Raw genomic sequence first — 14,762 nt, 5'->3', positions numbered from 1 at the left:
CAAAACTTCTTTCTTTTTTTTCTTTTCTTTTACTATTTTCTTCGTCTTAAAGTGAATTCCTTTGCTGCTGTTGTGGCGTCACATGATTTTTGTTGTGGAAATTTCCTAATTAAAAAAGCGCCTCACAGTCTAGACTGCCCGCAAATTGGGCGGATTGGTTCGTACACACAATGTGGTGAATGTTCTTCAAAGATGTTTTTCCTTTCAGAAAATCTGAACTATTACTAGGATCCTCGCGCCGAGGGAACTTTTATAGCAGTTATTAATTCTCAAAAATTTCGTCTATGAAGATACATTTTAGATTTAAAATCGTAACTTGTCATATTCTTTGTCAGATTGGAATTCCCTTTCCGGATGCTTTTCTCATATATTCATTTCTTACCCTTAAAATGCCTATTTACTCTTTCTCAATCAAACTTTCCTCTTGAATTTTTAAATGTATAAATTATCACTTATTTACGACCTCTCCCCCTTTCACTTAATGTTATATTAACTTTTAGCTATTCCCTAAATTTTAATATTTAATAGCAAAATGTTCAGTTATTTTCCAATTTACTTATTAATGTAAGTGATATTATTTATTTATTTATCAATTTTAGTATTTATTTTTCAAATATTTTTAAATAGTCAATTTGAATCTAAATAATTTTAGGTTTACAGATTAAGGTTTGGATATTAATATCAGTACTGAGCATTAAGAGTTATTTTTCTTGCGTTAGTCAAATTGGATTTAACACTAGGAGCATCATAATCTTGCTTTTACTAGAAGCAGCAAAGGGGTCGTTTTGAACCCTACTTAAAAATACACACACTAAACAGTCCTATTCTTTATTTTTTGTATACTTTTGGTGTATTTGGTGGGTTTTGTTATTTATAAATTCAAATTTCATTATTTTCTTTCTTTATTAAACATTTGTTATTGTTCTTAGTGAATAATTTTAATAATTTTCGTAATCTATAAAGTTACTTAAAATGAAGTTACATAATATAGCAAATATAATTAACACTACTTATTGTTAATGTAACAATTCTTAGTTTCCCTTCAAACATCATAAACAATAGGAATTAAAATAAAATATAACGAAATGAATTAGAACATGAACTTCTTTACAAGTAGGCATGTTTTATAATGTTCACATCTACATGCCTACTCATTACATTTTTAACATACAATGTACTCTTTGGTGATTTTTATCCAGGATCCACAGACGTCCTCTTACAGAGGAAACATTGATCTTGTGTTTTGTTTCCATCGCACTCAGATACTTGACATTTCTTCCGCTTGGTTGTTTGAAGCAATCCAGGTACACACTGTTTGGTACGATTACCGTCCCCCTTTAGTGTCTTCACTTCCGAACACAGTTCCTCTCCTAATGCTAAAAGAAGTTGATGGCGAGTGATCTGTCTCCTTGTTACCATCTTGTAGAGGACGAAAGCATATATAGCTGCCAAATCAAGGATGTTGTAGAAAATCTGTACTGGCCATCTTCTACTCGTAGCTTTCACCGAGAACTTTCGTGCCATCTGTTAGATTACATCAATTCCAACCTTTTGTTTATTGTAAAATGAAATTGTTTAAGGCTTTTTCTTCTTATGGCTGATGTCGATGTCAACATAAGAGTGAACGGTACTCAGAAAAAGCACATTTTGTTCTTCTTACAATGATATGCCGTGAGCGTGATATCATCTTTAGTCGTCAGTACAGTTGTAGTGTATAGGTTCTTTCCCTCGACTTTTCTTTACTGCATTTGGAACTTCTCTCCTGTTGTTACGGATAGTTCTTATCAAACTGATATTATTTTTCTTGAGATCACGAGCGAGGCGTAGGGATGTGAAAAAGTTGTTACATGTGACATTCAATCCGGACTCTGCGAAAGGTCACACAACCCTCTGTACAACAAATTCACCAAGCTGTATGTTTGCTGGTCGTTTATCATCCTTTCCTAAATATGGAAAGCCGTTTATTATGTATTTGTGTCCCACTTCCACTAGCATACAGATTTTTACGCCATATTTGTGTGATTTGTAGCCCATGAAATGCATCAATTTGCACCGCGTCTTCATTGGAAACAGTTGTTCATCAACCATACAATAAGGTTATGGATTGAGCAGTTTTGAGAGTTTTCAATAAAAACTTTTCCAAACCGTGGAAATCACACGAAACTTATCAGATTGATAGTTTTTCATCCTGGTACTTTTTATATCAAATCTCAGAAACCGCATGATTTCTCTAAATCTTCGTATTGACATTGTATCACTGAAAACTCGCTTTCACCATTTCTTCGACCAAAGGCTCTTTATGCTAATCCCCTTCATTCCTAAAACACCGGGAAGATATAACAACCCTATGAACGCGTCTAACTGTTGAAGTGAAACTGACCACGTTGGGTCATTCAAAACTCTTTGAGCTTCGACGTCCATACACTTCTTTATGTCGCATAACAGGTTCACCTATTATAAGTCTAAAGAAGTGTATATTATAGAAACTTTATCGTCGATATGCCGAAAAGCATATGGGATTTCAACTGGAGTTTTACGTAACACGTTATGATGCTTAGCCCTTCCGCGAACACTTGCACAGGTTTGCTCGGCCCAATCTGTCTGATCTCAGGATAATTCAAATTTTTTAGCATCCGTCTCATCTCCCATGCTTCCACTGTCTTAAAATTCTCCATTACTCACAGAAACATTTTCACGATCTGACAATTCATCAATGCTGATATCACCAGTGCATTCATCGTCACTTCTATCACTATAGTCACCACCAGAGACGATTCCATCATTAGCCTGTAGTTCTTGTAATATTTTTTCCGACGAAAGTTTTTCTCAGCATTCATCATGCACCACACCTACAACACACATACAGTGAATTATATCAGTCACAAAAGTAATACTAATTAGTATGTTAAAAGTATGTGAGTATCAAAATGTTTGCAACCGTCAAAAATCCACATTGTAGAAATGAGGGTCAAAATGACCTCTGTGAGGCTTCTAGGTAAAATGTAAAAAATGTGGTATATATTAATATTTTTAAGTGTCAAAAAGTGATTAAGTTAGAGTATTGGTAGAGTGATAAAAAAAGTCGTCACATCTGGAGGCCACATTTTCATAACTTTAGAAATTATAACAAATTAATCATCCAGACGGGTCAAAATGACCCCTCTGATGCTTCTAGTGTTAATAAAGGGGACATTTCATTTATAGCCGGATTTTCACCATTTGTGGCGTATGGTTTGGGTTCTTTGATTTTATACCTCCTCTTTCAGTCAACATTTTTTGACCGAATCAAATTATTTTGTCGGGAGTTATAAGTTCAGAATTTGGTTTTCCGGTTCCCAACAATTTGTCAGTATATAGCTTTTAGTCTTTCAGTACACTTCAGAGGAGAATTTAGGTAACCTGTTTATTAATTCTCTACAATATTTGATTTTAAATTCATATATTACATCATATTTTGGATATCATTGATTTTCGAACCTCAAATATATTTTTAAAGAAATCTTAATTTGTTGAAAGTCTTAAATAAGTCTCTTAAATTAAAATACAAATACTTAAGATCTGAAACAGATCTATCTCGTATTCGCAGAAATGAATTCTAGGAAATCTAAGTGGAATGATTTGTTATTCCACTAAAATGACGGTGGCAATTTTTGGGTACAATGTGTTGACATCGAAAACTAAATTTAGCCCCTTACACATGTAAACAGGCAACGTGCTTACACATAGGCCCCTGTCTTTTGAATCAGGTGCGTAATTTCTTCAGTGAGCAAGTGTTGCCTCAAATAATTTATTGGCATTTTTAAACTATTTTTTTAAAATTCTGCATAAACCTATATAGTTTGAAACTAGTCACCACTGAGTAATTTAATGCTATTATAGGTAAGGTTTTTCAACGTTTATTAATAATATTATTATTACTATTAATAATAATAATAATAAAATAGTAATTTTGTGCTTAAGAATTACATGCGCAATGCATGTTACGGGTAATACCACTTCAAAAGAAAATTTTCAAATATTACCCATGTAAGGTTGTAGTCTACTCTACACTAATCAATTTCGTAAGTAATAGTGGCGAATCAGAGTTCTTTTTGATGAAATTTATATGAATTTAAAAGAAAAAATATCTACATAATATGAATATGAGACCACTAACGTTCTACTTCCTGTACACTAATTAATGTCAGGAATCTATGTACTAAATATGATATATAACTGGAAAGAAATATTGCTATTTTTGAAATACACAGAGCTCACTGCAACTGAATGTAGTGGTTTCGTAGATTATAAATTTAATTTATGGAGACACAGTATTTGCAACAGTAGGAGTTAGTTGATTTATTAAAATAAATATTAAAAATTCAAATAAGATGTGTTAATTGAATGACGCTTTACCAAATATTACGTTATCAAATAACACAATGATATTACTTCACGTTTCTTTCAGACTAATCTTCTGATAACGTAGAATAAAGACAAATTATGTGTGAGCTCATTAGACATAGCATAAAAAATAATTAAGAATCTGAACATGGAACTCTTCTACGACAGCACTGAATCAAAATAATAATTCTTAATATATTTTCAATTTACAGCAGGCAATGAAAATATTTAATTAATTATATGTAATATGAATGTCGTAACTAAGTCCTAACCAGCACAGGAATTATGTACAATCATTTCGACTACAATGAATATAAGACGTCACAATATATTTTAAGAGTATATAAACTTATAATATTTATAGAACTGAAGCCTTCTTCAAACTTGGCTTCAATATTATAATAAATATCTGGCTTGTTAGATTCTTTCCCCTTATGTAAGTGAAAGATAATTTAAGTAGGCAGCGGTAGAGAAAGTGATGGATTGCTATAAATAGCTCAATACCGAAGTACAAAAGCAAAACAGAATAACACCCAACAATAAATATATTGACGAAATTTACATAGAAACCAGTACAACCTCAATTCTGCTTTGCCAGTATTTATTGCACAATTTATTACTGTAGAATTGGTTCTTTGTCTTAAAAGAAGTGTTGGCAGGGAAATCTGGGGAGATAATAGCTTCACCAATTCTACCGAAATTTCCAATTTTAATTCTGTTCAAATCAGGAAAAAGAAACATTGTGCTTATAAACTATAAATAAGGTTTAATAATTATTTTTGATAATTTAAAATCATACATTTATTATCTGTCAGGAAAGTAAATGTACACCTATTCTTCGAGTCTGGCATTCCTGCGATCCATCCTTGGAGAGTATGACAACTAATTCCATCAAATGTTTATTCAGGATCAAGAATAAAAGTATAATCTGAATAAGACATTGCAGAGAGGCACAAGCTGTGAATACGATTAGTGCATAGTATAAATAAAGGACAACACCGAAAGAGAAAGCCAGAAACAGCTGCTAAACGGAGAAAAAAGTAAAAATTGTCGAAGTATTAACAGAAAACACAAATAGATCAAATACTAAACGTTCACAAAGCCATGATCTCTGTGTAGTGGTTAAGGAGTTGGCTTACAAATGCAAAGGTCGCCAGTTCAAATTCCCTACAACGACATGTTTTAAATTTTTGTTAATACATACAGATCATAAGGACGGTAAAAGAGGTCGTATTTAGTCTTTCGTAGCAATTATTATTGGTAGTGTTTAGTACTGATAATACTTCTTGTCTTTGTGTATTGCTATTTCTCTTGTCTTCATTTCGAAAGAGAATAATATCCGAACAAATGCCCCCAAAATTCCTCTTATTTTGAATGTAAACGCCATTTGCAGTTAGAAAAGAATAAAAATTGAATGTTCCGACGTAACTGCAAAAAGGAAAAAACAAAAAAAACATGGAAGTGGAGGGGTTCGAAAACCACACTCATGGTTATTAAAAATACAATCACTATATGCATTAAACCTCTCGACCATGTTTCTACGTTAACTACAAAGAGGTGTGTGTTTATGTTAGGCTGGTCAATACGTTTTGCATAGATGTCCAGGTTTAGCTCTGACGCAGCACAGGTGCGAGAAAGGAAAAAGTTGCAAGACACTTTTTCTCTCTTTCTCTCTGTGCCTATATATCTATGTGTCTGTATATACAACGCTATTTGTGAATACCATAACCACCGTAATTTTCTGCAGTGTGAGACGAAACTTGGCACAAACATTAATTGTTGAAATATCGTGACTGACTTCGTTAACCAGAATAATCATATGAAAATGTCCAAAATGGCTGCCCTTGAAACTCTTAAAAAGTCCAAGGGAACCAAATTTCGCCTTTAAATGGGTACTTACAAAGTATGAGTAACATTACCACTTTTACTGATATATTTGTGTGCAGGGAGTTATCCTCTTTTTTGAAATATTGGACCCTATTAATCACCTAAAGAAGATTCACGCTACGGTCAGGCATTTTCTTTTGCAGGGGAGGGGATATTTTCCTATCGGAACAAGATGATTGTTAGTTAGGATATGAAGTTACACATTGAAAGAGAAGTAACTTGTGAAACGATTTTATTTGAAAGAATAATATAATAAATGTGCTCTCCCCTAACACAGAGAACTGTAAATAATGTATTTTGAGTTCGGGAGCGTGACTAGCGACGAATATTATTTGATTTGCATTTTAGTAACACATTGCATTGCAAATAGTGGTAGGCAAAATTACCGCAAAGTAAAACAATAATAATAATAATAATAATAATAATTATTATTATTATTATAAAAGGTGTTGTTGGTGGTAAGGCAATATCTTCCTCAATTCTTCTTCAAACGTAATGATTGTACCGCCATATCTCCCTTACAAACAAACTATTAGCAATTTATATCGAGAGAACGGTAAATGGTAGAGTAATGGGAGCAACGTTGGACAGTATGCACTCATATTACTAAGTAAAATAAGCGATTTGAATGAAAAAAGAACGAAGAGTCATTGTCATGGGGAGTAATGCCGCCACAGCAGAGCCTCTCTAGGCCAAATGTTGATAACTTTTATCGAGAGAACAGGAGGTGATAGTGGAATGGGACCAACGGTGAACACTGTGGACCCATAATGCGCATCGAAAAATTTGGGGGGCGCTAGCCAGCCTTACTTATTTACACATGATAATATAAAATTATATTGTGCGAAATACACACAGGGTTATTATTATTATTATTATTATTATTATTATTATTATCAACAGCGTCTTTTCATTACATGTGCATGTTTGAAATGAAACCAAAGATAAGATCCATCATTCGTAGAAAGAATAAGAATAGCCAGTTAATTTAACTGTGAAGAATGGCGAAAAATACGAAAAGAGTGACTACCGGTAGCGAAAAGGAACTATACTTTCTCTCAAATGTATAAAAAATCAAGCCAAGATAGATTCGAATTCGCATGAACTGCGCGAAAAGCCAGTGCTTTGTACACTTTTTGTTTTTCAAATGACTCACCGGATGTGTTTCAGTAACTTACTTATTGCTAATTTGACTTGCTTAACTTATTTTTTTCTAATAACTTATAACGACAGAGACACGAACGCAGAAACATCTAGGACAGTTAAAAATCATAAAGGCTCTCCCGCCAGGAATCGAACCCGGGACACCGTACACCAAAGGCGCACGTGCTAGCAACTAGACCAGAGGGGAGGGCACCACTCAGCCTTTGTGTCTTTAGGGATTACGACCACTGTATTAACATCTATCACTTCTGTGGGTTGTATACTATGATCACATGTTCCTTCTTTGCTGGAAAAGTTAAACCTACATCCTATGTACATGAGGCATTTAGACCTACATGCTCTTCATATAATGTAATAAAAGGGTCATGCTGGGAATAAGAATAAGAACATTCTTTAGACAAAACGGAAACTATTGGCATCAGAAATATATATATACGAGTCATGATTCAGTCAGTCAGTAACATTATTCAGAATAGTTACTCTTTACTTCAGTAAACGAAGAAAGGGGTATAGAAACCAAACATGTCGGTCAACGAGGTCGACCAGAGTTGACACAGGAGGAAGCAGGTGTGTAGTAATACAACAACTTGATTAAATTGATAATTCGTTCTGTATCCTGTAGTAGATCTATCACAACTTTACGGGAGAGAAGAGAAAGTCTTACTAACCCTATCATATAGAATGCTTTTCTAACCCGATCATATAGACACAAATGGATGTAGCTGTTAATACTACAACTTGGATTTAACGAAAGCCGTTTAGACTTTCAGTAGTTTGCAGGGGTGTAAAGAACTACAAACTGGTCGAGCGGTTTGAGTCAGTAGTGTATCAATCATAAGTTTATGTGTTCAAACTCTGTAGGAAGCAATGGTTTTGTCTTTTTTTTCCTAAATAGTGTGTTCCTATTTTTATCAAAGGACTGAAAACATTTCTTTGAATAAATCTCTGGCAACTACTTTTCTCTCAAATTCTATTAGAATTGAACATTATAAGAATTGCAAATCCAAACTCAAAACTGAAAACAAAATATTAATTACGTTCAATATTTCATTATTATCCTTTGGTTATGAAAGGTTTTAAAAGAGAGCGTATTACCCGTTTAATATGTTAAGTGAAAACGAATAAACGTTTCGGTGAAATTTATTAGAGAAGCGAGACAATGAAAATAAGGAAGCAAGCCATATTATTCATACTAGATTTTTCTGTTTCTATTGCACATCATCGGCATCATTATATCAGAAGCATTCCGCCATTACCAGAGGGTCACTTACGACGAGTGAGAAACTGCCATGCTCCACGATCTGATATTAACCTTCCATCTTCACATACGATTTTTCTGTTTTGATATCGCCAATAGTATAATTCTGTTTCTATATAGCCCCATTAATCCCCTCCCTCTCTTTCCTGCCACCATACCATCTAGCACATCCCTCATGATACAGTTCCTTCTTAACCAATATCCCAATCAATTTTTCTTCCTCTTCTTAATAATATTTTTCTCCTTCCATTTCCAACAATCTCTCAACCGTTTTCCCTTCGCCCCAGCTATTTCCCTCCATTCTTCTTCACGCACACATTTCGAAAGAATTCAATTATTTCTCATCATTTTTGCATAATGTCCATGATTCTACCTTATAAATACAGTAAAATACAGTACACGAAACATTTTATGAGTCTTTTTTCAACTCTGTTCAAGGTCCCACAAAATAGTATTTTCTTCATCCTAAAGGCTTCTTTCGCCATTTCTATCCTTGCTTTTATTTCATATTCGCATATCATATCATCATTAATAATACTACTCAGATATCGTAAACTAGTCATTTCTTCCACTCCTACTTCTATATTTGACACCGATCGCTTCGTTTCAATCACCATGGATTTTGTCTTTCTAACATTTATTTTCATCCCATATTCTTCAGAAGCCTTTCTCAAGTTTTCTACATCTTATTAATTTTCTTTCTAGATTCTGCATAACAACTATATCAACCCTAAACCGTATACACCGCATCATTTCATATTCTACCGAAATTCCATCTTCATTAAGTAGAATCGTTTTCGATATCTCTTCTATATATCTATTTAATAATGTCGGCGAAATTCATAATATCTGTTGAACTTACCTTCCAATTACTCTGTCTGCCTACTGTGCATGCACCAGCGAATTTCCATGAAAGATCATGAATAATTCTGATAATTTATATAATATTTATGGACGAATACGTAATAGAACCTATATAAATAACATATATCGTTCCTCAAAGTAACGAATACGGCATACATACAAACATCAATAGACATATTATATCAGGTTGAAATAGGCATACATTTCAGACACTTCAAAACAAATTTCACTCGTTGTTACCGGTGGTCTAGTGGCTAGCACGTGTGCCTTTGGTGTACGGGGTTCCCGATTCAATTCCCGTTGGGGGAATTTTAATTGACCTAAATGTTTTTGCATTCGTGTTTCTGTTGTTTAAGAAAATGATTGTAAAAGGTGTATAACCGAGTAGAAAATAAAGACAACTTACTCTGATACGTTCAGTGAATCAGTTAACTTAAGACAAGAAACAAAGTGTCTAAGGCATATGTAACTTGAAAGAACTCTTAAATGTTAGTTCCACTCCCACCAAAGTAACATTTCTCTTTTACCTGTTCTCGAAATTTCTCTTTGTATTTCTATCGGATTCGAATAAATAGAACTTCGACTAGACCACTTTGAATTCATTTATTGAGTAAGCTTGAAATTCTTATAAGATATGGCTATGATTTTATTATTATTATTATTATTATTATTATTATTATTATTATTATTATTATTATTATTATTATTATTATTATTATTATTATTATTATTATTATTATTATTATTATTAATATTATTATTATTTAAAATACGAAATTTCAAATCAGACGATGTAGTATTTACGTAAAATAAATGATAGTTTATTTGATAATATTCACTAACTCACTATACATTTGCGATGTTTTACTTTGGGAAATGAAATGTATACGATATTCAATAGTAAAAATATTACAATAAAAATTTATTATTAAAAATATTGATTAAGTAATTGGAGTTAAAGCTGCTTTCCAGTAAGAAATGTATAGAAATAGGATTTACTTTAAAGTGCCATTCTAACGAATATTCTACTTTTAATCCGATTAGAAACCGATAACTTGCAGAATATTATTTACGTCATTAGTTCCATAACCCTTGATGCTTATCGTATTATAAATATCTTCAAAATTACGATTTTGTCATTTCAAAATGTAGAACTAGAAATTAATGTAATATTCTACCTAGGTATTTCTTAAGGAAACCTTTTAAACAGTGTTAATTTCAGGGCATGACCTGTGAGAGAATTTAAAACCCTGACAGCATAAATTCGTGGCCATATTTTCGATCATGCTCAAAGTGGACTAATAATGCTCTATCAGTTTCCTCTGATTCATATATTGACCATTACCCGGGGACAACCTTCCGAAAACATCAATGCTTATAATTCGCTTTTCATTACAAATCAAAGGATAATAATGAAATATTGAACGTAATTAATATTCTTTTTTTCAGTTTTCAGTTTGGATTTGCAATTCTTATAATGTTCCCTTCTAATAGAATGTGAGAGAAAAGTAGTTGCCAAAGATTTATTCAAAGAAATGTTTTCAGTCCTTTGATAAAAATAGGAACACACTTTTAAGGAAAAAAAGACGAAACCACTGCTTCCTACAGGGTCTAAACTTATAATTGATACACTACTGACCCAAACCACTCGACCAGTTCGTACGTCTTCACTGAGCTTCTTTAGACTTTTGTGTAAAGTAGTTTCCTGCTCAACACACTTTTTTTTTTGTTTATGTCGATACCACTATAAGTTTGTGGTGAATATTTGGGCGTTACAGGTCTTGTAATGCATAAGGTTTTTTTCGTAAAAACTACATTCAATTTTACGTAAGAGTAACTTATATGAAACAGGTTGAATCTGTGAAATGATTGGAGTTGGAGTAATCGTAAATGTTTTCATAGTTATGAGCATGGATATGCAAACCCGCTAAACGTGACGATTTACTATTGTAAAATTTTGGACATACACTATTTCGAGAATCGAGACAAGACGGGAAATGTTTACGATACTTTTCCTCTCGTCTCGATTTTCATCTCAAAAGCGAGTTAGCCATGTCCCGTCTCGAATGAAAAATGTTAATTCTCATGTTATTTTGTTTGGTTTAGAACCGAGATGAGAAATTCCTCTTCTCGTGGGCAACATTAAACCAAACCGAAATATTCTTTCCAAATTTCACTTTTCTGCTTGTAATAGTATGACCTGAGCGATAATTAGCTCCAAGCTTTTAATCTTCTACGAGATAATAACAATTATTATTACTATTATTATTCCAGAAGATTTGATAGTTCAAGTATTGAAATATCCGAGTATTCAAATATCTGAATATAATAAAGCGTATGTCATCGCTTATCAATAGCCATCAAAAATCCTAAAGTAAAAAAAAAATGTCTGACGTGGATTCGAAAAAGCACATTGACCACTGATCTACGATCGCTACGCGGTAGACGATTCGTCTTTAGTCTGGTTACGTTAGGTTTCCTTGTCTCCGCTTGCAAAGTTGTATGTTATATTTCTTCGATTCGAAACGTCTTTCGTATTTCTTCCGTGAGAAATATTCGCCAAACTTTATATGAATAACTTCAGTTGTTCTTAAAGCTTTGGATCACAAGTTTGTTTTTTCTCCACACGAATCTACAGATACACAGATTTAATTCTCATACTTTTTTGCATTTGTTTCAAAGCAGTAGCCATTACCTGGTGAAAGATTTATATCCGTTACGTTACAGAAAAACTAAAAGCAATTCATTTTCCGCAAGCTGAAGTTTCACTTTCCGGATTTCGGAAAATTATGAAATTTTGTAAAATTGTGGAATTTAGAAAAAATCCGGAAGTCGGAAAGAATCCGGAATTTAGGAAATTCAAAAATTCATAAAAATCCAGGAATTCATAAAAATTCAGGATTTTTCCTAATTCCGGAAAGTTTATAGAATCAGAAATTTCTAAATTTCTGATTTTTCCGGATTCCGGAATTTTCCAAAATCGTTTTTTTCTGAATTCCAGAATTTGTCCGGTTCTACCACCGGGAGTCCGGAAAGTAAAAATTCCGGAATTGGCCATCCCTAGTTTACACAAAACCTTTGAGAACAGTAATCTAATAGCTGTCTTCAAAAAAGAAATAATGCAAAGCATTTTGTATCCTGCAATACGTCATGTATTAAAATCCGACAGCAGTTTCAGTATCTAACCAGAAATAGAATATATCTAGTTAATGGAAGTTGATGTATGAAGAATTGTGTTGTGTCTTATCAATTTGTGTCTTATACACCCCTGCAAACTACTGAATGTCTAAACGGCTTTCGTTAAATCCAAGTTGTAGTATTAACAGCTACATCCATTTGTGTCTATATGATCGGGTTAGTAAAGCATTCTATATGATAGGGTTAGTAAGACTTTCTCTTCTCCCCGTAAAGTTGTGATAGATCTACTACAGGATACAGAACGAATTATCAATTTAATCAAGATGTTGTATTACTACACATCTGCTTCCTCCTGTGTCAACTCTGGTCGACCTCGTTGACCGACATGTTTGGTTTCTATACCCCTTTCGTCGTTTACTGAAGTAAAGAGTAACTATTCTGAATTATGTTACTGACTGACTGAATCATGACTCGTATATATATATTTCTGATGCCAATAGTTTCCGTTTTGTCTAAAGAATGTTCTTATTCTTATTCCCAGCATGACCCTTTTATTACATTATATGAAGAGCATGTAGGTCTAAATGCCTCATGTACATAGGATGTAGGTTTAACTTTTCCAGCAAAGAAGGAACATGTGATCATAGTATACAACCCACAGAAGTGATAGATGTTAATACAGTGGTCGTAATCCCTAAAGACACAAAGGCTGAGTGGTGCCCTCCCCTCTGGTCTAGTTGCTAGCACGTGCGCCTTTGGTGTACGGTGTCCCGGGTTCGATTCCTGGCGGGAGAGCCTTTATGACTTTTAACTGTCCTAGATGTTAATACAGTGGTCGTAATCCCTAAAGACTCAAAGGCTGAGTGGTGCCCTCCCCTCTAGTCTTGTGGCTAGCACGTGCGACTTTGGTGTACGGTGTCCCGGGTCGATTCCTGCCGGGAGAGCCTTTATGATTTTTAACTGTCCTAGATGTTTCTGCGTTCGTGTCTCTGTCGTTATAAGTTATTAGAAAAAAACAAGTTAAGCAAGTAAAATTAGCAATAAGTAAGTTACTGAAAAACATCTGGTGAGTCATTTGAAAAACAAAAAGTGTACAAAGCACTGGCTTTTCGCGCAGTTCATGCGAATTCGAATTTATCTTGGCTTGATTTTTTATACATTTGAGAGAATGTATAGTTTCTTTTCGCTACCGGTAGTCACTCTTTTCGTATTTTTCGCCATTCTTCATAGTTAAATTAACTGGCTATTCTTATTCTTTCTACGAATGATGGATCTTATCTTTGGTTTCATTTCAAACATGCACATGTAATGAAAAGACGCTGTTGATAATAATAATAATAATAATAATAATAATAACCCTGTGTGTATTTCGCACAATATAATTTTATATTATCATGTGTAAATAAGTAAGGCTGGCTAGCGCCCCCCAAATTTTTCGATGCGCTTTATGAGTTCACAGTGTTCACCGTTGGTCCCATTCCACTATCACCTCCTTTTCTCTCGATAAAAGTTAACATTTGGCATAGAGAGGGCTCTGCCGTGGCGGCATGACTCCCCATGACAATGACTCTTCGTACTTTTTGCATTCAAATCGCTTATTTTACTTAGTAATATGAGTGCATACTGTCCAACGTTGCTCCCATTACTCTACCATTTACCGTTCTCTCGCTATGAATTGCTAATAGTTTCTTTGTAAGGGAGATATGGCGTTACATTCATTACGTTTGAAGAAGAATTGAGGAAGATGTTGCCTTGCCACCAACAACACCTTTTATAATAATAATAATAATATTATTATTGTTTTACTTTGCGGTAATTTTGCCTACCACTATTTGCAATGCAATGTGTTACTAAAATGCAAATCAATTAATATTCCTCGCTATTCACGCTCCCGAACTAAAAATACATTATTTACAGTTCTCTGTGTTAGGGGAGAGCACATTTATTATATTATTCTTTCAAATAAAACGTTTCACAAGTTACTTCTGTTTCAATGTGTAACTTCATATCCTAACTTACAATCATCTTGTTCCGACAGGAAAATATCCCCTCCCCTGCAAAAGAAAAT

The 14,762-nt window shown here is 33.6% G+C and overlaps 1 protein-coding gene across 1 annotated transcript in view; it reads right to left on the bottom strand.

Annotated features, from left to right (window-relative positions):
• Window positions 1-14,762, bottom strand: part of LOC145683337 (trypsin-like) — an 883,540-nt gene that overhangs the window by 234,711 nt on the left and 634,067 nt on the right. The window lies entirely within an intron of this gene.

Source organism: Thermobia domestica, chromosome 4 (genome assembly GCF_964235325.1).
Source record: "Thermobia domestica chromosome 4, izTheDome1.hap1.1, whole genome shotgun sequence".
Classification (NCBI taxonomy): domain Eukaryota; kingdom Metazoa; phylum Arthropoda; class Insecta; order Zygentoma; family Lepismatidae; genus Thermobia; species Thermobia domestica.
This window is presented reverse-complemented; position numbering and strand designations above follow the sequence as displayed.